The sequence below is a fragment of the Vombatus ursinus genome, unplaced genomic scaffold (genome assembly GCF_900497805.2).
Source record: "Vombatus ursinus unplaced genomic scaffold, bare-nosed wombat genome assembly UNPS02009573.1, whole genome shotgun sequence".
NCBI classification, from domain to species: Eukaryota; Metazoa; Chordata; class Mammalia; order Diprotodontia; family Vombatidae; genus Vombatus; species Vombatus ursinus.
Window position 1 is genome coordinate 15,201,665 of NW_020949351.1, and position 9,882 is coordinate 15,211,546.

The 9,882-nt window shown below is 35.9% G+C and overlaps 1 pseudogene; it reads right to left on the minus strand.

Moving 5' to 3' along the window:
* Positions 1–2,352: 2,352 nt before the first annotated feature.
* On the minus strand, positions 2,353–2,718 carry LOC114036073 (annotated as a pseudogene).
* Between the last annotated feature and the right edge of the window lie 7,164 nt (positions 2,719–9,882).

The following is a 9,882-nucleotide window of genomic DNA, read 5'->3' on the forward strand; positions in this document are numbered from 1 at the left end:
TCTCCTCTAAGAATTTGGATGCTATACCACTCATTGTCTATGGTGTATTTTAGCAGGATGTATTTTCCTTCCTTATCTCTTTTAATTAATATGTTTCTTAGTTGAAATTTGAAGTCCTTCTTGAGTTCTTCCAAGAAGACTTTTTGAGCCTGAGACCAGTTCATATTGCTCTTTGAGGTTTTGGATATGGGTACATTGACAATGTTTGTCCTCTTTTGAATTGGTGATTTGATCTTTTGTTTCCCCATATAATGGTTTATATAAATCCCCCATCTATGGTCATTGTCTATTTCTGCTTTTTGTTCATGATGTTTGCCTATTTCCTGGATTTTAAAGTTGAACTCTCTTGCTGGAGGACAGGGTGTACAGTCCCTAACTTCTTGTCCTGGGTGTCTGGTCACTAGCTTTTGTGCCAGGCCCTAAGGTACTGGCAGCTGGTGGCTGTAGGTGTCTGGCAGCTTACCTGGTGCTAAACTGGGGTTCCAGTGGTGGTGTCTTGCATGTGCTGATGCTAGGTGGGTTTTTTCTGCTTTTCCCAGGGGCTACACTGAAACTTTCCAGTTGTTATCTGGGACTTGGAGGATGCTTGCTCCCCCAGGCTGCACTGAAGCATGGAAAGGCTCAGCTGCTGGAGTACACCACACCATTGATGCACATGATGGTTCTCTGAGCTGGACTGTGCTGGTTTCTCTGAATACACCAAGGCACTAGGGGAGGAAGTGGGAGAGGAGTCCTGGTCTTTGAGCTTGCCTGCTCCACTGCCCTGGGGCTCAGGATGCCTCAATGATTTGCTCAAGTGGGGGTTGTGGCTGACTTGCCATGATGCCTCCCATCCTGTACTGCTCCCCTTCCACCAGAGTGAGAGTGACATTTTCTGTTAATTCCCTAAGCCTTCTGGGCTAAAATAGTGTTATACTCTGTCTTTTTGCTGCCTCCACTGTTTCAGGTTTTTTTCCCCCTATGGCCGATATTTTCTGGGTTTTTAAAGGTCAATCAGGGTGAGTGAAAGCGGCTTACTGCTTACTCTGACGTCTTGTCTCCCAGAAGTGGTGAATGAATCTTTGGAACAGTTTATATGGTAAATGTGATTGAGAATTCCTTTGGGAAATATTCAACACAGATATTCCTATGACTTTAAATAATTATCAGAAGTTTAGGGAGGTTTGCCTTGCAAAAGGGGACAGTTAAGTTTAAGTAGTACAATTTTTTAATATTTCACACATTGTGGAAGTTACTACAAAATTCTTCTTTCTCTTCTTGGAAGGTAATCCTTGGTTCTTTGTTATTCTTCTTTTTCCTAAATAAATATTACCATGTATTTATTAGTGCCTCTGCTAATTTGTTTCTAAGTTCCATCAATTTTTGTGGTTTCAATGAGGGAGTGTGACTATGAGAAGGTACTTCAAATATTAAATTGAACCTAAGCTAACACATAGTTCTACAGTACCTGTTACCTTAAACACCAGCTCAGGTTGCTTAGTCTTTACCATTAGTCATCTGTGCCTTGCTAGACACAAGTGGAATTATCACAAAATCATTTAAGCTGCTAACATACATTTGTGTCTGAGACAAAAGTTACAAATACAGTACAACTTCTTGTCTTTCAAAACTGTGCAATGTTTGCTAAGAAGCTTGAAATCTAGCCTTTGGAGGATTAATGATATCATAAAAATAATTAGGGTTCAAGGAAGTATCTAAAAGACAATCTCCTTGGAATGCAAATATTTTACATAGGAAAGAGAAGACAGGTTGTAGGGAGGGTGTTTCCATCTTATAAAGTCCAATCTAATAAGCTTGGTCTAATTTTTCTCCCCCTTTAACAGGGGAAATTAATTTCAATAGGACATCTGCATACTGAGAGGTAGTACGGTAGTCAGATTCAGTCCCAGACAGAAGCAAGCTATTTTATACTTTGAGAAAGAAAACTAATGTTTTTCATACAAACTAGTCTTTACTAGTTTACCAAATTTTTTTAAAAAATCTTTAAAATTTGAGGACCCCATGTTTTAAAAGGACTCCTTGCACAAAGCAGTTAGTCTCCAATTGGTTTCCAAATCTGAAATGCAGCCAGTATGGACTCTAAACATGCAGATGTGGTTTCCTCCTACCCTCACCTTCACTGAGATGACACCCACCCTGAAAAGAATCCATAAAAATGACTTCAAAGCCCCTCTAAAATTTCAATAGTGCAGCAAAACCACAAGTAAACAATGCCTGGTAACCTGTAATTTCAAATATAGACTGAAAAGTCAACAGGCATATTTTGTGCAATTTTTTAACAACCTTTTAAAGTTGAAATATCAAATCTGCACAGTGCTGTCACTTCCCAGAAGGCAAGGAACTGATAGTTCATCATGTAGGAGGTCGTCCTCGGTGCTGTCGTTTATAAAAGTATGCCTCCTTCAGAATTTGGTTGATGTGGAAGTAAGGGCCTTGGCATAGTGCAGACTGCTCCTGTAAGGACTGAGGGGTATTAGGGCTGGATCCGGTAATTATCTGGTTTAAGCTGCTTTCTTGAACACTTCCCCTGTCTGGGCTATTGATGCTGCTGCTGGTACTACTGCTGCTGCTGCTACCACCACTGTCACTGCTTGAAGACTCTGTATCCCAGGAGTCCTGAAAGACAGGGTTTCTGCTACTTCGTTTGGTCTGGTGGAGATGACTGTCTTCTTCGTTCCCATTCTTTCTCCTTTTCCTGGAGCGGAGGCGTTCGCTCATGGCAGCTGCTGGAGAGCAGAGACAGCACGTCGCCAGGCGGGGAAATCGGTGGGGAGGTCTTCGGTTCAGGCGGCGGTAGTGGCGGCCGCCACCCCCACTCCCTCCCGCTCTGGTCCTACACCTCACTACTCGTTCTTTGTCATTCTTGTTAATAGTTGCCCAATAGACATGTTCTAAGTTTCCTAATAACTGTTTTACTACTTTTTCACTTCATTTGTGTTTTATCACTTGTTAGTATTTGGTTAGTCAAACCACATAACTTCCATTGTTTTTGCCAACATCATACTCTGTTCTACCAATTTTTTAAAAATCATGTTGCCTTACAAACTTCCTCCTGATTACTTTATTTCTACTTCTTCTTTTTCATTTTTTCATCTATTCCTCTCTTTTTTTTCCTCTTCCTCCTGGGGTACTCCTACTTCAACTTTAGTTCACTACTAACTCAATGCTTTATCAGCTTATATCTCCCAAATTTCATCTCCCTAAACTCAACCTCTTCCTTCTTTATGATTTCAACGTTCTCTGTATCTTCTAAACAATTGAGTCATCTTCAGTTCATTTTTCTCTAGTTCTTTCTCCTACATAATGTTCATTACTCACACATAGAATATTGTCCTTAGGCCTTGGTTCCCACACTCATTAATTGAGGATGTTGTGCTAGATGATTTATGTGGACTCCAACTCCATAAATTATATTAATGTATAAAATCAAAGACTTCATTTTAACTTCAGAATATGAGCTGCTAGTGGATTGTAATGTCAACCAGTTTGTTGCTCCTGACTCGTCTTCTTGTGAGAATATATGAAGTTCAATTCTTGCTTTACATTTGTGTGTTTGGGGCACAGCTGACTCTCATAAAGCAAGCAGAGTCATTCTTTTTCACCAAATTATATTACGATTAATAAAAGAAAGAAGTAAAAATGGAAAGTTAATGAACATATTGATTTGATCCTGACACTCTTATGGTTCCTCTGTACTCTCTTGGGTAGTATCAATCTATTATTATTTTTGTCTTGAGCCTTATTCCAAAGGATTTCCAACATTTACCCATCTTATGTACTTGACCAGTGAAAATGCATTGAACAGAGCCAGCAGACAATTTCTTTCAAGTGAAGGTACATCTTAAGTTGCTAAAGTGAGAAGTGGGAGAGTAACTGGCAAAGTTCCAACTTAGATTGGTCTGCCAGAAAACTGTTGCTATTTTTTAAACCATTTCTTCCTTGCACAACTGAACTCCAAAATCTTGGTTAATAAACATTAAGGGAAGAGCTTTTAGCCAGTGTTCAAATATTTTAAAAAGCATTATTGTGGTCAATCCAATTTGCTGTCCATAATAGATGTATGATTCAAAGCCAGAAAAGAGATAGGAGCCATTTTAAATTTGGTGCCATAAAATCTGATTAAACATTACTGAGTAGATGGCCTCAATATTGAACTTTTGATGTACCATGGAGTAGCAATAGTAGAATTGTCTTTTTGTGGGTTAGGTTACTGAAAGTTTGCCATGAATTCAAGGTTTATTTCAAGGTCTTCGCCCTTCTGTCCAATTATCTATAATTTTGTATCTGTTGCTTATTATATTTAGGCTAATTTGCATTACTCTGTCAACATTAAATTTCATTTGCCACATGCCAACCTATTTATGTAACAAATTTAAATTTTATTAGAATCTAATAGTTGCAAACAGGCCACATATCTGAAATGACTATTGTTTAAATCCCCTGATTAACACAATAACAACTGAGTGTCAGAGAGATACAAATGATGAGGAAAATGATACCACTTTACCTTCCTTCCAATGTAGGGTATGAAGAGGAACAAATGGACAATAATGAGGGGAAAATAATGCCTCTGAAGTTTGGATAGTGACTACAACACAGATTTTTTTTTTCTTTAAGAAAATAGCATAACTTTTTTACTTCTCTCCTTATTTTCCTGAATAATTTAAAAGGCAGTCAAAAAGTGAAAAACAGAAATAATTAATGATTCTCAAAGACATTAAGGAAACTGGTAAAATAAATGATGAAGATGATTTTTAAAGGCCTATGAAAAAGTCTATAAATATTAGAGATAGAGGATGAAATTAATAGATACAATATGAACACACTATTGAGTTGCTTTTGATGTTTTGCTTTTAATAAAAAGTAAAGAAACAAGTTTCAAATAATTAGTAAGTAATGATGATTATAGAAATAGTCATTTATCAAAAATTATAAAAATGCTATGAAATATAAATTAAGAAAATTTAATTTGTGAATCCTTTAAATTATAACTAATGTTCTTCTCAAACAACTCAGAATTATATCTCAGAAGCCATGGGAGTATATATTCTTAAAGATTAAAAAATGTGACAAAGATTCATTATTGATTAATGTATATATATATACAGAGAGAGAGATAAATGTATATAGATATAAAATGTAAATATACATGTAGACATATACATGTGTATATCTTCATTATTTGCAGTGATTATTAAATTATTCAAATCTTAGTCACTAAAGAAAAAAAATTAAAAATTAAAAAATATTGAGCTAAGGAAAAAAAAAACCTTTAATCTTAGAAACAATAATGGAGTCATAGGTCAATTAATAGATTCTGGAAAAGTTTTAACCTAATGTAACTTGGAGTACAATTTGGCCTGATGTATTTTTAAGTAAAAAGAAATCCCATTAAAATCACATGTTGGCAGAAGACTCATATAATTAGTTAAAGGAAATATAGGTTATGCACTCAATATAAATATATTTGGTAAGTCTCAATTACGTATCTGATTATTTATCTATCTTGTCCTTTATGCTTGCTGGCCATGTGATGGTGAACAAGCCAAATAACTTCACTAACCCTTAGTTTCTGCATTTGTCAAATGTCAATAATGATATATACCTTTATCAATGGATCAAATAAAATATTCTATGTAAAGTATGTGAAAAACCTTATAATTCAATCTAAATATCTGTTACTGTCATTTTTGTTACAATCCATTCTTCTCAGTTCTGTTTTTCGTCTTTTACAAATAAGGAAATTGTAGACCGAAAGAAATCACATAATTTACCTAAGGTCACATAGGTATTAAATGGCCAGAATTCCAACTCAGCTTCTAATTGATTAGAATCTACCATTCTATGCAGATGGAAGCATGCTATTTGCTTTTTTCCTTTCTTCTGTTGAGTTTTGTTTCCTCTTTCTGGTGGTTCCTCCTATTGGTTCTAATTCTTACTTACAACATCACTAATGTGAAAATATGTTTAATAGGAATGTATATACATAGCTTATATCAGATTGTGCACCATGTTGGAGAGGGTAGTGGGGAGGAAGGGGGAGAAAAAGCATATGGAAGTGGTTGTTGATAAATCAAAATAAATTAATAAAAAAAGAATCTAGCATTCTACACTGTACCACAGTGCCTTTTATAAGGATATCAAAGTAATTTGAAATACAGTGATAGTTTGAGAGCACACAAAGAATATACAGCACATTTCATTTATAATGTCCATGTTGGAGAACAAGACTAAAATCTGCTTCATGGACCAATTGTATAACACAGGACTATTCCTGTGTATAAATGCTCTAGTTGTGGGAACATGATTGTGTCCTTAGTGTGTGTGTTTCCATGTATAATGAGCCAAGAGACCTAAGGCTTCTAGTGGACTTCTTCTGGATGCAATGAGAAAAATATATTTGTCTGAAAATATTCTGTATCCAAAGATTGGAAACAATTCCTTCTGTCTGAAAAGGTGCTCTTAAAAGTGCTTGCAAAAAACATGCTGCAATTGTAAAAACAACATGCCATTAAAGACATGGGCTACAGCATAGTTTCCTAAGGTAACAGATGAAGGTCTAAGGGTCCAATAAGACTGAACATTGGGAAGCAGTACATTTTTAAAAAAGATAAGCCCTCACCAACCCACTGGTATAAGAAAGAGGATGATATTCTTCATACATATGATCTTCTAATTGTCAACAATTTCGATTGCAAGGCTATTTTCAGTGTCATTTGCTGTTTAATGAAGCTGTCCTATTAGTATCTTGTGAGTCTCTGAATTGGGGTCTATCACACATTGATCAATTGTTTTGTGTAACATTTCTGGCTTAAAAGATTCAATTATATGTATGACAGGCACCCAGTAGCAAAACAAAAACACAATTCTAACAACTCACATCCAGTCATCTTTACAACTCAAATCTTCAATCACCCCTCCAAAACCATTTCCATTCTGTTCAGGTCTCAGCCATGAGCTTTTCATCTAATCATTACCATTGTTCTATGTCCTCATCAGAAAATCAGATAAATTAAAGTAATAATAATAATAAACATTATTAATCACTAACATGTATATATGTATTATAGTGTGCCCAGAGCTTTATTATTTTTATTTCATTTGGTCCTCACAACATTGGAAGGTAGTTGCTATCATTATTGTCATTTTAAAGAGAAAACTGAGACAAACAGAGGTTAAGTGACTTGTCCATGATCAAAATTACTGTCTGAAGCTGAATTTGAACTCAGATCTTCCCAATTCCAGGCATGGCATTTTATCTATTGTGGCACCTTTGTTTCTCCCTACCATTTGAGAACCTTAAGGCCTTAGAATCCATAACACTGAATTAGAATCTTCCAGGCTTGGTTTATAATCCTAGCTCTGTTGACAGCTAGCTGTGATCCTCTGAATCTTATTTATGCTTCTCTGGCCTATTTCCCCAATTTTAATTTATTGACACATTATACCTGCCCCTACCAATATCAGGAGGATAATGTGGAAGGTAATGAATAAATAATTTTTCAGCTCTGCGGAACATAGACATGGAAAACTAATTAATTGGTGGTCAGAGGAATGGAAGAGGGGAAGAACTGGCTAAGTTAAAATCTTGAGAAATCTTATGTTCCTTGAACTTTATTTTCTTGTGTATAACTTTTCCTTCCCATTGTTTCCATTCATGGCCCCAAAGTCTATTTTAGGGATACACAGTTGATATCCTAACTCAAAGACAGTGCCTTCTTTCAAGTAAAGGAGGAGAAAGCTTCCTAACTAGTACCACTTGAGGGGTGTTATCTGATTCCCTTTATACCTTAAATGTCTTTCCTACCATCTGTCACAGTGATTCCAATTTGCCAAATAATATAATTTTTAAGATTTCTTTTGCTTCAAAAGTTTCCTCTTTTCAAAATGCAAATAAACCTGGGAGTAACAAATTAAACCTAATTAGTACACATTTTTCTCAATAATCTCATAACCACTGTCTGGGGAAGAAACTTTTGTTGGGAAGAGATCAGCTATATAACAACTTCCAACCAACTACAAATCACAGAGCAAATGAGCCAGTCTGGCTGAAGCAACAAGGTATCCAGAGAGAAATATAGGAGACACTATGTGCCTAGGTAAGTCAAACCACTGCACAACCCCTTAACAACTATCTCAACTGAGACTCTGATGAAGATAGGCAAAAAATCTGAACTGAACAACCTTGGAAATATCAACGTCCCTTGAACCACCTGTTTCCAGCCCAGTCCCTACAACCATCATTAAGGAAAGAAATCATTCTGGATCCAACTTTCTCATCACCTCAAGCAACAACTGCTAGTTGAATGCCACCAAGAGACAGATAAGCTCAAGAATCCTAGAAATTGAACACCCCCCTACAAGCACAGTAAATAATTCTGCTTTCAACCCAGTCCTCATAAACATAATCTTTGAAAATATTCTGTGGAGAAGAGGACAGCCATTCTCATCAACTGAAATTCACAGAAGAGGCAAACCAGTTGGCTAAAGCAGCAAGGTATCCCAAAGAAGAAATAAGAGGCAACAGGTAACAGGCAAGTCAAACCACATTACCATCTTGAGTCCAATCTCGTCTCAGACCATGGTGGAGATAATCCAGGAACCTGAACTCATAAACTTTGAGAATAGCAATGCTTCCAGAAGAGTGCCCACACTAATAAACCTGGAAAACAATCTCTATGAAGATATATTTTAGGAAATATTCCTTTTTTAAAGTATTTTATTATTCCCAATTACATGTCAAGACAATTTTTACCATTCATTTTTACAAGATTTTTAGTTCCAAATTTATATCCCATTCTCCATCCCCTCCCCTCTTCTGAAAATGGTAAGCAATTAGATATAGGTTATATATGTGTTATCATGTAAAATACATTCCAATATTAGTCATTGTTGGGGAAGAACAAACAGATCAAAAGGAAAAAATGAAAAAGAATAAAATAAGTAAGAAAGTGTGCTTCAATCTGCATTCAGTCTATCATTTTCCTTCAAGAGTCCTTTATACTTGTCTTAGATCATTGTGTTGCTGAGAAGAGCTAAGTCATTCATAGTCGTTCATCACATAATGTTGTAGGTACTGTGTGCAATGTTTTCCTGGTTCTACTCATTTCACTTTACATAATTTTGCACAAGTCTTTCCAAATTATTTTTCTGGAATCTGCATGCTCATTATTATTTATTGTACAATAATATTCCATTACAGTCATATACCACAGCTTGTTCAACCATTCCCCAATTAATGGGCATCCCCTCAGTTTCCCAAATTTTGTCACTATGAAAAAGATGACTAATTTTGCACACGTAGGTCCTTTCCATTTTTTATGATTTCTTTGGGATATAGGCCTAGTAGTGGTATTGCTGGATCAAAGGGTATGCATAGTTTGGTTGCACTGTGGACATAGTTCCAACTATAATACAGAATGATGGGATCAATTCATAACCATTATGCCCACCAAGAGGGCATTAGTATTCCAATTTTCCCACAACCTCTCCAACTTTTATTATTTCCCATTTTGTCATATTAGCCAATCCCACAGGTATGAGGTGGTACTGTAGACTTGTTTTAATTTGCATTTCACTGAACAAAAGTGATTTAGAACACTTCTTCATATGCCTATAGATAGCTTTGATTCCTTCATTTGAAAACTGTCTATTCATATCCTTTGGTCATGTATTATTCGGGGAATAGTTTGTATTCCTATCAATTTGACTCAGTTCTCTATATATTTGAGGAATGAGGGCTTTATCAGAGACACTTGGTGTAAAGATTGTTTCCCATCTTTCTGCTTGCCTTCTAATCTCGATTGCATTGGTTTTGTTTGTATAAAAGGTTTTTAATTAAACAAAATCAAAATTCCCTATTTTGCATTTCATAATGCTTTC